The sequence below is a fragment of the Phalacrocorax aristotelis genome, unplaced genomic scaffold (genome assembly GCF_949628215.1).
Source record: "Phalacrocorax aristotelis unplaced genomic scaffold, bGulAri2.1 scaffold_34, whole genome shotgun sequence".
Classification (NCBI taxonomy): domain Eukaryota; kingdom Metazoa; phylum Chordata; class Aves; order Suliformes; family Phalacrocoracidae; genus Phalacrocorax; species Phalacrocorax aristotelis.
The window spans coordinates 27,995-47,204 of record NW_027441361.1 but is presented as its reverse complement, the minus strand read 5'-3'; the positions used below and the strand labels follow the sequence as shown (position 1 = coordinate 47,204).

General features: G+C 54.8%; 1 long non-coding RNA gene across 1 annotated transcript; it reads right to left on the bottom strand.

Moving 5' to 3' along the window:
* Nucleotides 1-7,264: 7,264 nt before the first annotated feature.
* On the bottom strand, nt 7,265-9,922 carry LOC142051437 (uncharacterized). The gene is made up of 3 exons (XR_012658472.1): nt 9,400-9,922; nt 7,825-7,991; nt 7,265-7,364 (listed from the first exon to the last, which is right to left on the bottom strand). It is a non-coding gene; the product is annotated as an uncharacterized LOC142051437 (long non-coding RNA).
* Between the last annotated feature and the right edge of the window lie 9,288 nt (nt 9,923-19,210).

The window sequence follows — 19,210 nt, the reverse complement described above, 5'->3', positions numbered from 1 at the left end:
CTGCCATACTTAGCCATCACAGCGCCAAAATACTAAATCTGTTACGTGTGCTGTATCGACTGAAAATAGGAGTGGAAACGTCACCTGAAAGCAGTTCCTAGGATTAGGCGCAACTTAGGAGCCCTGTGAAAAAACCCAGAAAGGTCTCAATTGCCAGAATTTGCTTTAAGATAATCTGGAAAATGCTGCAGTATTTTAGGGAGTAGTTATTACATTTGAAAACTTGCTGAGATTTCACACACTCATTGATCTGTAGCTGCGCTCTACTCATGATGAATCAGACATACAACCACGGATATTGTTGACAAACAACTCATACACCATCCAAAGTGCCCCATGAGCAGAGGGCAATTCGGAGGCTGCTGTGGAATTTAGGGGCAAAGAGGAAGGCTCATGCTGCCTGCCACTGCTAGAACACCACCGGGCTCGCACTTACAGCCACGCACCTCCCGAAGGGGAGGAAGGACAAGGACGTACTTTACATCACCACACAAGGGTTGCTTCATCCACTTACCTTGAGGAACACACTCCAAGGCCAGTAACGCATTTTGGAAGGCCTCTCCACCACTACAGCCTCCATTCCTCGCTCCCAAACAGGAGCCACTCTAACAGTGGTTTCTGCAATGTTTCCAGCTGAAGGAACAGAAAGCTCATCTGCCTGGTTCATTTTCCGTGTCAGAACAGCAGTGCCACTCTTGCCTTGAACCGCATACAGCTATTTACCTGATCCTTGACGACAGCAGCACCTCTCCTCTCATTTAGGGCAGCATTACAATACCAGGAGAGGGTGCCGCCCAACCAGAAACGGAGCGTGCATCGACAAGACAGCGCTAGGCACACCCATTTCAATTAACCCCCAGAACAAGGCCACGTTTAGAAGCGCAACACTGTGGTGTCCAGAATTACTGGGGAGGGCCTGAAAGCACTGCAACAACTACTGCAGCAATACACCCAAAGCTTGCACGCAGAGCCACATAAATTCAGGGTTTTTTGCTTGCAGATGCTTCATGGGCACCAGGAGGCTGCTGTAGTGTTTGTGCAAGAGACGCTGTAACTCACCAGTGTACTTCATTTATTCAGAGCCAACACCAGAAAGACATGGCAAAACCACAAGCTAACAATGGCTACTCATTGTGGTGGAGAGGCAAATCTTTAAGAAGGCTGGAAAACACGACCGTTCAAATAAGGCCGGCGGAGCTGACATACTACTGGGCTGTATGAATACATGAATGACAGCAACAATCCTGTAGCCAGGATTGCATTTCAATAGCGGTAATTTCAATCACTGCACCTGATTCTCTCTCCTCCGTAAATCTGAGGAACACAGAATACAGAATGACAACCTGGAGCACAGAGACCAGCTTAGGGCAGAAAAGAGATCTTAGAAAGAGAACTACTAACATTTGCTAACATGCGAAACTGATTACTGCGTTTCAAGTTTGGAAAGGATTAACGCTTCCTTCATAATACCTGCACAAACACAATACTGTTTGGGATATTGTTCTTTTGCTCTTGCCTGAAACGGACATTGTCTTTAGGAAACTAGTCGCAATCACTTATGAAGGAAACTGCTTTTTTGCATGGCTCGCCAGCTGGCACCCTTGCTCTTTCCTCTATGGCTAGTATGCAAAAACCCCAGATTTGGGGCAGAAGAATACCTGCCATCTCCTGCCCCCTCTCCCCAAATGCAAGAAATAGTCAAACACTGACAATCAGACTCTTCTGGGATGGGAACAAATTAGAAGTTTACACTACAGTGCGTATCTGCCTTTAGTCTAAAAGCAAGAAAAGCAAACACATCGAATAGGGAATCTCTCCAGGTACAGGAAGCAGGATCTGCAACTCGGCTCTCAGAAAAAGCAAGCAGACGGATGACAATACCACAGAACCACAGAGTTGCTCTGCAAAACACCAGCGCACGCGTGTGTGTTAAGTATCAACCGGTCAACTAGCGTTGGAGATGAACGCTTGAACGGTCTAAAAACACGTGTAAGACTGCATCTGGGGTGCCTCAGTTTGAACGGGACAGCTCGAGGGCACGAATGTGAGGGTGCCTCTGTACCGCTATACTTTGCGTCCCAGCCTCTCTCCTCAGTTGGCACAGGCCAGTTGCCAGATTTGCCCGAGAGCTCCCCAGCATGGCCACAAGGTACCGGTACCACCAGCGCCAGGTATCCCCACGGTTGGGAGCAGCATTATCCCCACCCTGGGGCAGAGAGGGGCAGCACAAAAACAACCCCAAAAAGGGCCCCATCCCGCCCCAGTGGTGGGGATGGGGCAGCTCACCCATGGCAGCACCGCAGGGCCGCCTGTACCGGCTGCATCCCTTCCCCTTGGGAAGGAAATTCACCTCTCCACAAAAATCATGCTTGGGAGGGAAATTGTGGGCATGGGAAACCATTGGGATAGGAAACCATCCCAGGGCTGAGAAATCATTGTTGGCATGGGAAGCCATCACTGGGATGAGAAATCATCGTTGGGATGGGAATTCATGGCGGGGATGGGAAACCCTCATCCGGATGAGAAATCAGCACAGAGGACAGAAAATCATCAGCAGGATGGGAAATCATGGTGATGGGCAGTTGCTGAGGCATGACAAATCCAGCCCTGGCAAGGCTGGCTCAGGCAGGTGCTGGCGGAATGATCGCCCTGGGGACAGAACCCCAGAACAGTGTTTGCCCCAAACAAACCCCACACTGACCCACCGCCAGGCAGGTACGGCATCAGGCTCCTGCTCCTCGTGGTGCTCCTGCCCTCCAGGTAACCCCCCAACAGGCTCTGCCCACCAATACCTCACCCCACCACCCCTCTTTGCTTCCCCCAACAGAGAGGTTCCCTCCCCGGCTGCCCACGGCATCGCAGGTGCCCAGCATGAGCTTCACCACCCCAGCCATGCCAGCACCGGTCAGTGCCCACGTGCTGCCCTCTGTCCCGGGGCTGGCAGTGTCTGGTGAGCCTGCCCAGCTCCACACCGTCACCCACCAGCTGTCCCAGCCCACCGTCTGGCAGGCGGTGCCAGGGTCCCTGGGGGCCCCGGGGCAGGTGGTGCAGCTCCCCAGCAGGGTGCCACCTCCCCCAGTGGCACAGCTCCCTCACAGGGTGCAGCTCCCCACTGGGGTGCAGCTCCCTCACGGGGGTACAGCACCCGAAAGGCATGCAGCTCCCCGCTGGGGTGCAGCTCCTCAGTGGGGTGCGGATGCCCATGGGGGTACAGCTCCCTGCTGGGGTGCAGCTCCAGCTGGGGTGCCTCTCCCCCATGGGATGCAGCTCCATGCTGGGTTGCAGCTCCCCAGTGGGGTGCAGCTCCCCAGTGGGGTGCAGCTTCCCCATGGGGAGCAGCTCCCCCACGGGGTGCAGCTAAACCATGGGGTGTCGCTCCCCACCATGGCTGCTCCCTGTCCCCCTGCCTACGGCTGGGGACAGCAGGTGGTGCCACAGGCGCTGGTGCCCCACCAGCCGAGGGGGATGGGGCCACGGACCCTGGACCAGCAAGAGCCCATGGACCCCACGGGCTCCTGCCTGCTGCGTGCCCCTGCCCACACCGGCGACCCACCACCGTGCCGCCCCACGGCTCAGCCTTGGGTCCAGGAGCACCCTGTGCTCCACACCCTGCCCGGCAGCGCCCAGAAGCTATCAGAGGGCTTCAAGAAGGAAGTGGTGGCCATCGAGGACAGTGTCCCTGCTGCCAGCCCCCACCAGACCGCCCTGGCTCTGCCGACCTGCAGAACCAGGATGGAGCCTAAAGGTGAGCTCTGGGGGGTGGCAGAACCCGCGGGCAGCTGCCCTGTGCCAAGGAAAGCTTGCATCACCCCGCGCTTGGGTTGGATCTCTTTGCTTTTTCAGCAGTGGAGACCACCCCGGCAGCCCCAGAGAAGCCCGTCGACCTGCCCGAGCAGGGGCCACAGGCCTTCGCTGAGGCCTGTCCTGAGCTGGCAGAGGACACCATCGCCAGCTTGGTGCTCTCCTGGCTCAACACCTTGGAGAGCGAGGACAGCCTCCCCGATGGGCCTGACAGCCCCAGCCTCGCCGCCTTCCTCCACGAGCTCCCCGACCTCTCCGAGTACGTGGCGGAGGGCGGCTGCCCCAAGGAGCCAGCAGCGGCGGCGGGGCTGGGGGTCGGCGAGGTCTCTGTCGACGACGTCGACGACTTCACCAGCTTCCTCAGCCGGGTCCCTGACTTCTCCGAGTACGTGGCAGAGGGTGGCTGCCCCCATCAGCAAGTGGTGGCAGCAGGGCTGGGGGACAGCGAGGACACCATCCCTAATGGCCTTCATTTCCCCAACAGCCTCATCAGCGCCGATTTCCTCGATGACCTCCACGACTTCTCCATGTACACGGCAGATAGCGCCTGCCCCCAGGACCATGCGGTGGTGGCAGGGCTAGGGGACAGTGAGGACACCACCCTGACCACCAGTGTCCCCAACGTGACTGCCGAGGCCCTTGATGAGCACCCTGACCTCTGTGGGTATGTGGCGGACGGCGGCTGCCCCAAGGAGCCACTGGTGGCGGCGGGGCTGGTGGATGGCGGGGACACCATCCCCAATGTCCTCGACTTAACAACTTCACTTAACAAGCTCCCCCACCTCTTGGAGTACAGGGCAGAGGGCGGCTGCGAGGTGGAGAAGTTGGCAGCAGTGATGCTGGTGGACGGTGAAAATATCCTCGCCGATCTCCCCGACAGCCTGGACACCACTGCCTCCTGCAGCAAAGACCCTGACCTCCTGGAGTACGAGGCGGAGGGCGGCTGGTGCAACCGCTGCCTGCAATCGGGGATGCTGGGGGATGCCGACCCCTTTAGGGGTGTGCCGGCCTCCCCCTTGCAAGACACCAAGGGGAACCAGGGCGGGGTGTCGGCAGTCCTCCCCACCTGGCTGCCCTTGGATATCTCCGAGGAGAGCTCTCCGGAGACTGCAGAGGAGACTTCTGAGGACAGACCTGTGGACAGTCCCCAGAACGATCCCCTGCAGGCTCCTCCGGAGACGGCAGAGGAGACTTCTGAGGACAGTCCTGTGGACAGTCCCCAGAACGACCCCCTGCAGGCTCCTCTGGACAGTCCCCTGCTCAGCGTCCTGCAGTCCCCACTACTGACGCCCTTGGCCAGAGCCCAGGTGCACCCCCAGCGTCACCAGCCCCACATGGCCCAGCTGCTGGAGGAGGCGCTGTGGAGGCAGCCCCAGGTGGTTTTGACCCACTTGCCGCTGCCGCCGGGTGTCACCTCCTGCCGGGTGGGGCCCAGGTGGGGAGAGGTGGGCAGCAAGCAGGCAAACCACAAAGGCAGAGCTGCACGGGGATGGCACAGGGCAGGCAGCAGCGGGCTGCAGGCGGGAAGCAGCAAGCGCAGAGCGTCCAACATCAGCAGCGTGCCCGCCAAGCAACCTAGAAACCAGGGCAACACCAAGGGGCAAAGGCCCTTCATGCAGCAGATGGGACAGATTTAAAGCAGCCGTCCCACCCAGACACCACAGCACGGAGGCCTTGAACTGCTGCTCTGGGACTCCCACCCCACGCCCCACCCCAGCCTTGTGACCCTCAACTGCTCCAGTCCCACAGACCCATGCTGGAAGCTACGGCCCCCCGCTGCCCGGGGGCTGCGATACGTTCCAGGGAACACACAGCATTGCCAGGTGCCAGCACAGCCGGTGTCAGGGCCCAGCCGGGCCCCGCAGCTCCCGGCAGCACTGGGCCGCACGCCCCTGCAGCACCCCAGGGAGGCCCCAGGAGGCCCCGGCCCGGGATGAAGCCGCGGAGCAGTGGGTGCAGGGGCAAGGCAGGGCAGACGCGCTCACCGCTCCAGTGAGACACGGGAGTCCCCTCTGCCCGCCCTGATGGGGCCAGTCCTAGGCCCACTGGGTGCCACCTCTGATCCCACCGCCTTGACCCTGCGCCGCTGCCGGCATCCCCACCGCAGCCTGGAACCGGCATCCCCAGGAGCAGCATCCCCACCCGGCGCTGAGGACGCTCCGCATCGTCCTGAGGGTGCCCTTGCTCAACTCCAGCCACAGTTTCCACCTGCTGGGGCACACAGTGAAGGTGGTGGGGCTGATGCCCCAACCACCCAACCCGGAACCCAATTCCTTGATGGCAGCCCCGAGACCCAGCGCAGCACTGGATGCCTCAAGCCCCCGCTGACGGCAAGAAGGACACGGCACCGGCGGCACCATCGAGCAGCAAGGCACGCACCAGGTCTGCCGCCAAACCCCAGCAGCCGAGCGGGCTGTGCTTGTCGCCCACGGAGGCCAAACCCCACGGGAGGGGCTGCCGCAGCAGCTGCACATGCCGCCACAACCTCCCAACGACTCCCCGCTGTCCTTCGGGCCCTGGGGGGGCTCACGGCTGCGCCCACCCCGCTGGAGGAGCAGGAGCAGTCGGTGCCCATCACACCCGAGCAGCGGCCCCAGCGGGAGCGTGTGAAGGCGCTGGCCCAGGAGGAGCGGGAGCGGGCGGCCCTGCAGGTGTCACCGGGCAGCTGCACATTTGTGTGCAGAAGGAGGCCAGCATGGACATAGCCAACGACTACGGCTACCCATAACCCACCGGCCCAGAACCGTCCCCCCCTCTTCGGAGCTGCCTTTTCCTCTCTAGCATTTGACTAAGGACAGAGCAGTGCCGCGGTGACGGCCTCGGTCAACACCTTCCTTCCGGCTGCCCTGCGAGGTCCTTGCACCTCTCGTGGTCAAGACAGTGTGACCCTGTTCTACCTCATTTGGCTGCAAGAAGAGTAAAGGAAGAAGCAGCTCCCAGAAGCTTCAGCAAACAGTTTGGCAAGGTCTTCTAGCCTGCTTCCACAGTCACAAGACCCAGTGCTGTTAGTATAATGTCTCATTGCCTTCTCTAGAAAGGCACTGAAGCAGAATGGCCTCCCTGTCACTACTCGCTACCAGCAGCAACAGAGGCCTCAGAAAGGCCAGGATTTCGAGTCTTTCACCAGCAGGCCAGGAGTAGTGCGTTCTACGGGATGTGGCCACTTGTAGCCACTTGCAGTCCAGACACTCAAGGTGGTTTTAGCTTCAGCTGCGGTGGTTGTAGGCACTGAAGCTTAAACCCAAAAGGAAAGAGAAAAAGAACAGCTCTCCAGGCACACGCTGTTCGGAAGTTAAAGCAGAAGAAAGGCCAGCGTGGCACACGCTCAAGGACAGGGCTGCCTATAGCCCTTTGGCAGGGAAGCTTCTCCCCAGCCAAGCGCATTTCTCCTCCTCTCCTACAGTTCTCCTCCCTCTCTGTCTCCGTACCTTCAGCTGCAAGGCCTGACTGTGATTCAGCACTGCCTGGAAAGTGAACTGTCCCAGGAGCCTTCCCTGCTCCTCAGGTTCCTACTTCAGGCCCAAGAGAAACACGGGGGTGGAGAAACCAGAGCGCCTCACACACTGTGGGAAGACTTAACTTCAGTCGGTGAAGCACGGGTTTATTTCAGCTACGCAGTCAAAGGAAGACGAGCGCAAGGAGCAGACAAGAAGCTGCACCTAGGTAGCACGCCACGCTTGCCTACTCAGCGAGTCTAGGCTGCCACTCAGAGAAGGAGCAGATGTTCCCAGGGGGAGGGGGGTAACCTGAGGGTCACAAATGCCCACGGGGATTGAAAGCCAGAAGGGCTAGGACAGTGCGCTGTGCCACCTCCTCTTCCCTGTGGCTCCCCGAGTTCCATCATGCCCCAGAACCTTCCTTTCGAACAGTATATTGGACAGAAGCGCAATACAGCTCCAAGGAGCTTGCTGCTTCTGCGAGCCAGGAGGAGGCCAGAGGCCGCTGGACTCTTTGACCCATACTCACCCCCGGCTTAGAAACGCTGTGCAACACCCAGCCCCCCACTCTGGAGAAACCACTCACGTAGACAGCCATGTCCTTTGGAGCTCTGCCGATACTGTCTCCAGGGAACGTTGTCCTGAAACGTGGTCCATGGTGACTGCTCTGGGAAGGATTGGCACAGACAGCTTGATGAAGGCTTGTCCCCGACTTCCCAGCAAGGGCCAGCACTTTCCCGCATGGTTTTCAGGCTGGAAGGAGAAGAAGAAACTACGTTCACATGGAGAAGGGTGCCCTGGCTCTCATTCCTGCTATGACCATCACAGGGTTAAGAACTGATTTGGCCAAGCAGCTCGGCTCTGAACCGCAGACGGTGCCTTCGGTCGGACCCTGCGGGTACCAAACAGAGAAGCAGCCGTGAGAATTCACAGGTCACAAGAGCACGTCAGTGGAGAAGCACTTGCATGGCAGCGAGCTGGGTGCGCTGCTTGAAGAAGCTCTCTGGCCTCTCTCGGTGTGCAGCAACTCGCCAAGAACAAGCAAGGGATGGTGCGGCTGAAAGGCACCGGCCCAGAGCAGGTGGCAACTAGGGTCCCACCTGGACAAGCCTTTCCTGTAAGGAGAAGCCATTGCTCCCGCCATCCAGTCCCACCTCCTCCCACTGGCACCAGCCAACTCTTCAACTTGTGCAGGCAGCTCAGGGGCAGTGCCAGGACAGCTTGCAAACGCAGCGTGAGGCCCTCCAGCAGGGCAGGCTCTCAGCACCCGCTTGTGCTCACTAAGAGCCCCCGTGAGCTCACGCCCGAGACCTCTGCAGGCACCTTTTCCACTCTGCTTCCATGCCATGCTGACAGTTTTCACGATGACTGGGAAGACAAAGACTGCAGGACCAAGCGACCCCGTTAGAAGCTCATCCAGAGGACCTGGGGCACTCCGGGGGAGAAAATACTCAGCAGGGAGAGACAGGAGGCGAGCAGGTCCATGCAGGAAGGCAGGAGAAGAAAGCTTCGAGGAGCAAAGGAAAGGGGAAAGGCAACGCTCACCAGCATCTTTGGTTCCTTCCCCCACAACTTTTGTTTTTCTGTTTCTTGGTGCTCCCACACCAAGAATAAGCTCAGGAGACCTCACATAATCCAGCACCGGCAGGGAATAGAAAAAGACTTTTCCTTTCCACATGCAGAAGAGATGCAGAGGCAGAGACCAGCACCCAGCTGCTCCAGCCCCAGCCCTCTCCCACATCCCTGTTTCTTCTTGAATTCCTTAAGAGAGTTGGGTGTTGGCTTTGCAGCGCCTCTCTCTGCCTGCGGGCATTTGCTCAGTGGGAGGGAGGGTGGGGGGTTAACCCATCCCCTGCCCACCCCACGGGTGGCTGAGCTGGGCTGGGGATGGCTTACGTCCACAAACAGGTATTTTTTATGTTTAAGATAATATGATTCTATTTTTATAAAGAATAGATTTATTTTTTTACAAATAAATATTTTGAAATTATAATATTTGTATTATGTATATGTCTAGGTATAATATCATAAACATATACACACATACATAGATATGTACCTACGTATCCTACCACAAATCCTCAGAGGGAAAGGGAAGGGGGTGTCAGGAGGGACTGGGATGCAGGAGAGGGGTGACATGACCCTGGGGCCCAGGACTCACCGCAGTTCCTGCTCTCTGCACTGCCAGGCACATGGCACAGCTCAGGCACTTCTGTCTCTCTCTCTGTGTCTGTCTGTCCCTCCCTCCCTCCCTCCCTGTGCTGCAGCCCCGCTCACTCGACTGCCTTCCACCTCAGGGAACCCACGGGTGCCTCACAGCTCACACGGGTCCCTCACAGAAAGGAGACCATAGCAACAGGCTGTAGGACAGACAGGGAGGAGTTAGAAAACACAGGCAGGGAGTCAGACAGAGAAAGAAAGAAAAAACCAGTGATGGGAGATGGGAAGAGAGTAAAAGTAGCAGTTCTGGGCAACTGCCCCATTTCCTGATCACTGCCCAGGAACTGCTTGCACCGTATCCGATCGTCGCTCATGGGCTCTTCCCTGAGCCCCTCTGACCGTACGCCGGCAGCGTGGCGTTATAACCTTGCCAGGCGCTCTCCAGCACTCCCTGACCATGATCACCAGAGACCTCTCTCTAACAAACCATCAAGTGCCTCCTCTTCATAAGTGAGCCACCAAATGCACACACAAGCACTGCTCTCTGCCAGGAGAGCCCTCACTAGCAGTTTAAATTAGCAATCAAGACTGGCAAGCACACTTGACAGCAACACTCAGTTCCAGGATGACAAGACACGTAGATAAAATCTAGCCACTGCTTCACACCAGGAAAGTGATAAATGCCGGTCTTTTGCGTTACGCTGACATGGATGTTAATAACGGGAGATAAAGGAACTGACCGGCCTCCAGCTGCGTATTAGTGACAGCTGCTTCCAGCTGGTTCTTTGACTCAAGGCTTACCTGGACCACGGAACTGCTGGATCCTGCGGAGATGAGCATGCCGTTCTCGTCCTTTCGGAAGCTCCTGTGAGACCAATAGGCTGGATCAGAAGCAAAGGCTTTCCTGTGCCCTGGATTCCTAGGGTCACACACGCCTGTGCTGCCGCTGTTCACAGAAGTCACACACCTGCTTCCCGCATCCTTCTCTCCCTGCCTATTAACATTACAATTGCAGCGTCAAACTACCAGCAATCAGGCTTTCACTAATAACTCATGGTTTCGTCTGGGTTTAGACCAAGTTCAACAGCAAGGCACAGCTTCATCTCCTAAGCACACCACAGAAGATGCTGAGGTGGGAAGGCTTGTAGATGTGGCTCATCTAGCCTAACCCACAGCCGCCTTTAGTGACGTATGCCTCGCTTTAGCTTTCGTTGTGCAGAACAATCCCTAGAGTCACACTGATGCAGCCTGCTTGATTTCTGGGTGCAACAAGCCCTCAAATACCAGATTTGTGGTTTCCTAAGCACAACTCTGTTGGATCGGTCAGCTCCAAAACTTAAAAAGCTCAACTCACCTCAAAAATGTTAACTTGCGCCCCTCTCCTATTTTGGAATATCCAGACAGCGAAGCACCACGGAAGCCTTGTTCACCAGACAGTTGCCTGACAAACCCCTTTGTGACACAGAGCAGCAAGTCAACAGGAGCGCAGGCTGCACAAATTCAGTGCCTGGCAGCAACCTCATACAGAGCAGGAACTCCACTGGCAGAAAACCTCTTCAGCTTCCGCTGGACTTAGGAAGGGACTTCCTAAAGCCTCTTTCCTCCACGGCTACCCCAGCAAGCAGCAGTGGGGCAGCAGTGGGGCAGCAGTGGAGCAGCGCTGCCCGGCTCCCCTCCTGCACCACTGACAAGCAACACAGCAGGCACGGTGCAAAAATCAGCCTCCACCAATGGCCCCGAGTGATCCGCATCAGAGATTCAAAAGAAGGAACGGCACTACAAAACCACAAACAGAAACACACTGTTTACTACCAAGGCGGAGCAGCCGGCATGGTGTGTGCTATCCTAAAGCACTCTGAACATGAGGGACACAGTTTCACCTCAAACACAGCAAGTGAAATCCACCTGAGGGTGGCACCCCAGCGCCTCTCAAGGGAGGCCAGCCGTGCAGCCGACCTGCTGAAACAACCAGCCAGAGAGCGCAGCGTGACCACAGCAGTGCCCAGCGCCTTACGAGACGCACTGCTGGCACTGCTGCAGGGACAGGGTTTGTGTCCACTGGAACAGAGGCTGCCGTCAACCCAGCGGCAGCCGCCAAACCCAAAATAACCCTTAGACCTGGTAGCATTGCCCCAGTCCAGGAACAAACCCTAAATCCAGACGCACCCCACACCTGGCTGCACCCACCAGACCTAGCAGCATGCACCTGACACAGCAACACCCCCAAATCCTCAAGTTTCCCCCAAAATTGGCAGCAACCAGCAGACCCAGGCACACCCCCCAAAACCTGTCAGCGACCTGTCAGCACAATCAATAATTATACAGCTAAATAACAAAAGGATTAGACAATACTTTGTCTTCACTGCCCCCCAATCCATTTTCTTTCTCTTATTTCATTTTTTTTTTGCATTTTTACTTTCAGCTTGTTTTGCTTGTGATTTTTATATAAGACCTGCTTTTGTAGAAGCGTGAAAGGTCTCTGTGGTCCCTCTGCTCATGAATCCATTTGCTAAAATAATGTTTTTGAAATCCTCTTTTTTGAAAACCTCTGTTTTAGGTATCTTACTGACCAGTTCATTCATGTCTAATATTGAAAGCTTTTGAAAAGCAGGAACGGGTTTGTTTCTATACAGGACAGCGTTGCTCAGAAATGGACCCCAGTCCCTGCTGGCCTCAGCGACCCAGTGGCACACACTCCTGTTACCGGCTCATCTGGTGGCTGGCTGTAAAGAAATGTCATCTTTTTTGCCGTGGCTGGGGGTGGTGATGGTGGTGTTGCTGGTGTTCTGTCTCAGCTCTATAATCCATAAAGGAACAGAGACTTTAAGGTGTATCATGTTACTGGTTTGACAGGACTTGCATGCTAGAGAAGAGTTGCTCAAGTGACTTGCTACTTTTACAACCTCTTGCTAGAAGGAGCAAGAGGGAACAGGGAAGGGTGTAGAGGAGGACTGGAGCAGCCCCGTAGCCGGTGTGTGCCGCCAGCATCGCCCTCGTACAGCCGTCTCACCAGCAAAACGCAGGAGGAACAGAGCAGCTTATGGCCACTGCACGAAGCAGCTGCAGCGCAGGAAGGGGAATTTAACTGCGAGGCTGTGGGGCACAGCCCGCGTGGTAGCCGAAGCCTCGCGGGAATCATGCGGAGATGTCAAGCTCTCTAAAGGACCCTGAGATATGAACAGGAAGAACTTAGCAATTGTTGACTTGGTATTTCTTGCAAACGGAAGCAGCTGATGGCTTCCTCTTTATTTGCTTCTAGTCCAGTCCTTGGGCCGATAGGCCAGACCTTGCAGCAGGGCATACCTGCTGGAGAAAAACTGCTAAAACCACCTCTTTGTTGCTGCTCCTGTAACCAGAGCGATCGAATTAACCAACCATAGATGTTGCTATACTCCTTGTACAGCCTTATCCAACTGGACGTTAAGTCTGGGGACATGGAGTATACCAATCAGTGCATTCTTTGATCTGCATTTTAGTCCCTCGGTAATCATTAATGTGAACGAAACAATAGACAATGCGCTTCTGTCAGAAAAGGATGACAAAATGTGGTTTCGTGTAGCGGACTGAGAAAACTGGCCAGGACTGCCAAGATTAAGAGCCAAGTAGGTAAAAGGTAATTCCGACAGGGGGAGATCGCGACCACCGACTCACGGACCACCACCGACCCAAGTAATACCACCTACTCAAAAGAGAACAACAAAGAGGATAACTGAGTCTGCGCAGTAATTTACATATGGAACGAGCAAGTTTGTGCTGATTGGTAGAAAGGACAATAATGAATATCTATGAATATGTAAATTTTTGATCTATAAATTGTACGGGAAAGGTGCGTAAGGTACGCACGTTAGGAGCAGCGATCCCGCGTGCATCCGGCGCTGTGAATAAAGAATGCCTGCTCTTTAATACTAAATTGCTGTTAAAGAGTTGTTTCTGATTTTACCGCGTTTTTCCGTAACACTCCTACCAGTCTGTCACGATCCACTGTCGGGCTGAACAATTTGGCAGAGGTTAAACCCCCTTGCTTTCCAACCGACCTCAGGGAATTCTGGGAGGTTGGGGGCGGCTGGGCTTAACTTCTGACTGACTCCAACGTGTTGCCGTGGCCACGTTCCTTCTACATTCTCGGGAACAGAACTAAGACTCAAAACGGAATCCAAGTGCCAAGTCCCTTCATTTGGCCAGCGATGGAGACGCGAGAGAAAAGCAGAGAAAGAGAGAAAAAAGGGAGAAAGGGGGGAGAGACAAAACGAGAGCGACACCAGAGTGTTGTAATACCTACCGCCGCGGGTCTGGGGCGGTCCGTCCCTCCGCGCGGTCCGTCCTTCCACGGGGTCCCTCCCTCCGTGCGGTCCGTCCTTCCACGGGGTCCGTCCCTCCACGGGGTCCGTCCCTCCACGGGGTCCGTCCCTCCGCGCGGTCCCTCCTTCCACGGGGTCCGTCCCTCCCCGCGGTCCGTCCTTCTCTGCGGTCCGTCCCTCCGCGCGGTCCGTCCTTCCACGGGGTCCGTCCCTCCGCGCGGTCCGTCCTTCCACGGGGTCCGTCCCTCCGCGCGGTCCCTCCTTCCACACGGTCCGTCCCTCCGCGCGGTCCGTCCCTCCGCGCCGACTGTGAGATTTGATTCTGCGCTTTTGAACAACTGAGGAGACGATAAGCAGTGAGTCACGTGTCTCTCTGATAATGTTTTCCTAGCGTAAGCTTACCTGGGGCTGGGGGCATGATATAATTCAATAGGCTGGAAAAGGAGAAAGAGGACAGTTACCCTTTTTCCTTGTGGTAAAGCTGCACTTGAGCCTGAGCTCTCAAGAAACACTGCTGAGTTTATTTCAGTAAAACTGAAATCGAGAGGTTCTAAGGCAGTGTTGCAAAGCCCTTCAGGATTCAAGGGACACCTGGAGTTATAAACGTGAAACGCTCTTTTTTCCAGGTCATAGACGTTAAATAAGTCCATCAATTGCCCTCTGAGAGCTTGCTTGCATATTTTTATGTATTTCAATATTGCTGGAAATTTTTTCAGTTTTCAAGTCCTTTAATGACGGTTCACAGTTTTTAGTATTTCGTATAAAACCAAGCTGTTGCTGCTGACCCCACCTATTGAATAGTTGCGTGTTTTAATTGCCCAAGCCTCTGGCTGAGTATTCATGCCCTTGAACGTTACTCACTGAAGGTGTGTGCGTGAGGCATGAATCCAACCTTCGTACCCAGGTGGCGAATAGGAGTTTCCCCAGGGACGGATCCAGAGCAGGGAATTAAGCTCTCACTCTGCACTGCGCTTTGGAGGAGGAGCGGGTTTGTGCCCCTTCTCTGAGTGGATGGTGAGCTGAGGGGTGTTTCGCCCTTAGGGAACCTGAAGTTAAGCCAAAGAATGTCGAGTGAGTTCAAAACCCTGCCCAAGCCTTTGGAATATCCCGGCTCTATTCACTGAGGCAAAGGAGTATTTTAGTTGAGCAACACTTATGCTGGGTAAAATGAGAGGATGAGAGGCTTTTGCTGCTTCAAATACTCATGGAAATGTCATTTTAAACGTGGTTCTTCAGACGACATAAGTCTGCACCTCTTTTCTTAGCAGGACAAAACCTTTGAGCCTGTTCCCAGAGATAGAAAGAGCACAGGAATTCCGTGGAGTTCCATGGTGGAGGTGAAAGATCCCAACCCAAAGGGTGCTGTGCTGACAAGCAGTGGGAAATATGCGATGCCAGCTCTTCCTGCGTAAGTATGGAATGAATTGGACTGACCGAGCAGTGAACAAGAGAAACCACGCGCACAAGTGTGAGTGGCAATGCAACCGAACTGGCCAGCGCCTGCAGTTACGGGGGAGGAAGCACTGTCACTGCGTCTTAATCTTAAAATCTGTGACACTGTCTAACGTCGCAGTAGGGTGGTCCCCGTGTTCATGCCCCTGGAAGCTGGTTAAACCTGTGCTGTGCTAAGAACGTGTATTTCTGCAAAGCGTTTTGGTGGTGTTTGTAGCGGAGTTGTTCTCTTTGAGAGGTCGTTTTGGTTCTGTTTGATGTTGCAAAGGCTCCTTGCAAAACGTAAGAAATTGCCGCTGGACTGAGATGTCCTCCCCCTCTGACTTCTATGAACTCCCGTGTGTGGAAGAGACGGAACTTTTCCTGTTGCTGTAAATTAAGAAAACACTCCTGTGTGCTGAGAGGAGCGGCTGTTTTAAACTGCACTTGGTAGCACTTCTGTTTTGCTGCCATGGATCTCCTTCTGGAGAAGCTGTAACACAGGCTCCTTTCCTTTCTAAAATGTAATCACTCAGAGACTAACTTGATCGGAGACTAACTTGGTGCTGCGCCTGCAATGTACGTTTGCCGTCTGGCAAAGGAGAGGTGGGATTCATTTCACCTGATTTCTCGCTGTCAAAAAGTTATTTTTCTGGTCTGAGCTAATTTCTTGCTTGATCAAAGGAAAGGGAGAGTTCTGCAGCAGGAAAATTGTTCCCCCCTCCCTCTTCTGGTGGTGTGGCTCTAGAAGAGTAGTTTAATCTGAAGGCCTATGTTTTAGGAGGCGAATGTGGAGTGAGAAGAATTCCACCTGTTCTCTTCCTTTGATAAAATCCAAAGCTTGGAAAAGTTTTCTTTGACCCATCTTTAAACTTTTCTCTCCCACCAGGCCCTCTCCCCCTCCAGGGAAGCTTCTGTGCGAGGAAAGAAGGAAAAGCCTCCCTTTTTGCCAGAGGAGCCATCGCCCTCTTCTTCCTCCTCATCCTGCTCTGGTGATCCTAGTCCAGATGAGTTGTTGTGTCTCATTTGTGAAGATACAATGTCCGATGCCGCTGTTAGTGCCTGCTGTGGAAGCAGTTCCTGTGACGGATGTAAGTGCAGCTCCCATGGTTGTTACTTCAAAACATCACATCTGATCTTCTGAAAGCAGAAAGAGGAGATCAGGGAATTACTTTGTCACCAGTTCTATTTAAGACTTAAGCAGAGCCTGAATAGGAAAGGACTTGTCTCACTTAAAGGGAAAAAAGGCAGGAAGCTTTTTTCCCTTTTTACGTATGTAGTTAAATCCTCTTGACAGGTGGAAGGAGGAGTTTGAGAAGAGAGCCTAACTGCGCAGGTGATTACAGTATTAGATATCGAATGCGTTTGGTTTGTCCGCAGCCCTTTCCCTCACACAAAATTATAGAACCATCTCTGGTGCCTTCCTGTGGTCTGCAGCCAACGGGGAGCTGGGCATTTCATCCACACTCTTCTCCACGGGAGAGGTGGTTAAAAACTTCAGAGCTGTGCTGGTTGTAGCTGGGATAGAGTTAATGTCCTTCAGCGTCGCTGGCATAGTGCTGAGGGCACACTGATGTTTCAGCTGCTGTTAAGTAGCGGCTCCGTGTCGCTAAGTAGCGCCTCTACTAGTCAGGGGCCTCTCCAGCTTCCCGAGCTCTGCCCGACAGGTATGAGTGGCAGCGCCAGGGACCCCTCTGCCCGCCCAGCTCCATCAGGGGTGATGCCCAGGTGCGAGGGCAGAAGGAGGACCCGAGCCGTGCGTCAGTTGGCCAGAGTGAGTCGGCCAGCGTCAGTCGGCCAGCATCACCTGCCCGGACTCAGCTGGCTGGCGCCAGTCAGCGTCAGCGTCTGTTGTCGGGAGTCAGTCAGGACTTAATCCTGTCGGCACCGCTGACCCCCCGTCTGGGGTGTGGGGCTGAGCGCGGTGGTTCAAGTGCCGCCTTAGGCCCGTCAGTCAGGGTGGCTGTGTCAGCCTTGGCTGGCAGCTGTCACCTGTGTTTGGGCACACGGTGCCGTGTCCTGCTCTGCTGAGGGCGGCTCCTCATTCCCTGCCTGCTTCAGCTCGTTTTCCTGCATCCACATGCCTGGGGTTTGCTGGTTTAAGGCAGTGAAACGAACTTAATCAGGCTTCCCTTAACTTTGTGTCTTCTGCCTAGTGAGCCGTCGGACGGAGCTTTGGAGGAAGAATGGTGACAAGCCCCTGCTGGTGTGGTGGTGTTTTACTGGTGTGGAGGAGAGGATACTTCAGTTGGTCGGAGCGAGTCCCCAAACCCCTGGGCCTGTCGCGTGGGCTGCCAACGTTTCCGCAGTTCCCCTCGTCGGGCGGCTGTTTGCAAGGGGTGTGTTTGAGCACTGGGGGTTCAGCAGCCGCCGGGCCCTGGCCCTGGGCAGCCTGCTCTGGGTGACCCTGCCTGCGCAGGGGCTGGACCAGCTGCCCCCAGGGATTCCGGAAGGCCTTTCTCTCCCTTGTGACTCCGTGACTCTGGAACCGGTGCTGCGAGGGGCCAGCGCTGTGGGAGCACTGGGAACGTTGTCTTCGCTGGGCTCTGCCTCTGTCAGGACGGCTGCGTGTGTGCTCTGCCCTGAGACACTCGGCGCCTGCGCCCGTCTGTCCAGGTACGCCAAGCAGTGTGCAACAGAGCACACTTTCAGGAGTGACCTGAGGAGCTTTTGCTAGCTTTGCCGCGTTGGAGAGGGACTGCAGCTCCTGCATGCAGGAATAGTCGTGTTGGAGAATAACCATAGGAGGCAGCTGGGTAAAGTGGCTCTAGTGTCAAACGCTGATGTGTCTCAGGTTTGTTTGTTTTTCGTTTAAAGGGAAATGAAATCTGTGGTCTGCATCAGATACGGGATCGGGGCTGTTGGGGGCTGTATTTCTGGGGAAAATGTCACTGAACCAGTCATTAATAGTAATTCAGAAAGCTCTATAATTGTGATCTTTCCCTGCTGTTCAACAAAGCGGATGCTGTTTTTCTCAACACAGCATAGTTTTTCTTCCATTTCTTCTTCTTTGGCTTCTTCCCACTCTTTGTCCTCTTTCCTTAGACAATGTGACCTGAGCAGTGTCAGGCAATGGTGTCCCTTCTCTGACCACCAAGTAACTAACGCTTCCCTGAGATCACTTTAGCTTCCACATCTGGCTGAGTGAAAGAATGACGCCCGTCAGCCTCAGCCTCCCTCCGTGCGAGAGTGAGCCTCTACGTGCACGAGGGAGTCCAGAGTTGACTGAGAGTGCCTTGGGTGCTGCCCTTTCTAAAAGCGAAGGGGTTTCTTGCAGCTCTCCTTGCAAAGTGAGTGTGTGGTTTCACACGTGCATGAGCTAGCAGGACGGCTTACGGCCACAGAATGGAGATGGGCAAATCCCCTCTCCTTCTTCCCGGTGCAGTGTCCTGCCTCCTTCCTTGTGCCAGCTTTTATGCTTGCTGGCTCTCTCTGCAACCCCGTTTCACTCTCTAAGCTGGTGGAAATCTCTCTGCTCTTGTGGGTGCGTTCCCTGTCTGCTTGGGGAGTTAATGTGGCTCCTAAGGAGCTCTAAAACGTGTGCAGGTCAGGGCAAGGGAAGGCACAGGGATACAGGAGCAGAAGGAAGGAGCAGATGGAGAGAGGGGGGCAGCAGCAAGGCCTCTCTTTTGGTGGCACTGAAGTGAACCTGGTTTGTGACATCACGTCTTCAGCTGCGACTGACCGTATCTTTAGCTTTTCCTTCAGTAAGCCCGTAACATTGTTGGCCTTTGAATCTGACTTTCATGTACTACATGTCAGTCAACGGTGACATCCCAGAACACTGACTTGGCTGTATGTGATTCTGCTCAAACATGTAATTTCTCAACTTCTTCTTTCTTATTTATTTTCTGGAGCTTTTTAATGCAAAACTCGGTCTCTGACTCGTGCCGCCTTGCTTGACTTGACTCCAGTGTCTTGGGCTTTTTCCCCGTGTTGTTTATCCTGTCAATACCCCTGCGTCCCTTTTTGTTGGTGATCTCGTAGGCATCAGAAAAGCAAAGGATTCTCCTTTTGCTCTGCTGTGAGATCCAAACCTGTCCTGAGTGCCCTTTTGTTAAGGAAAAGAGCCGCAGGAGGTGG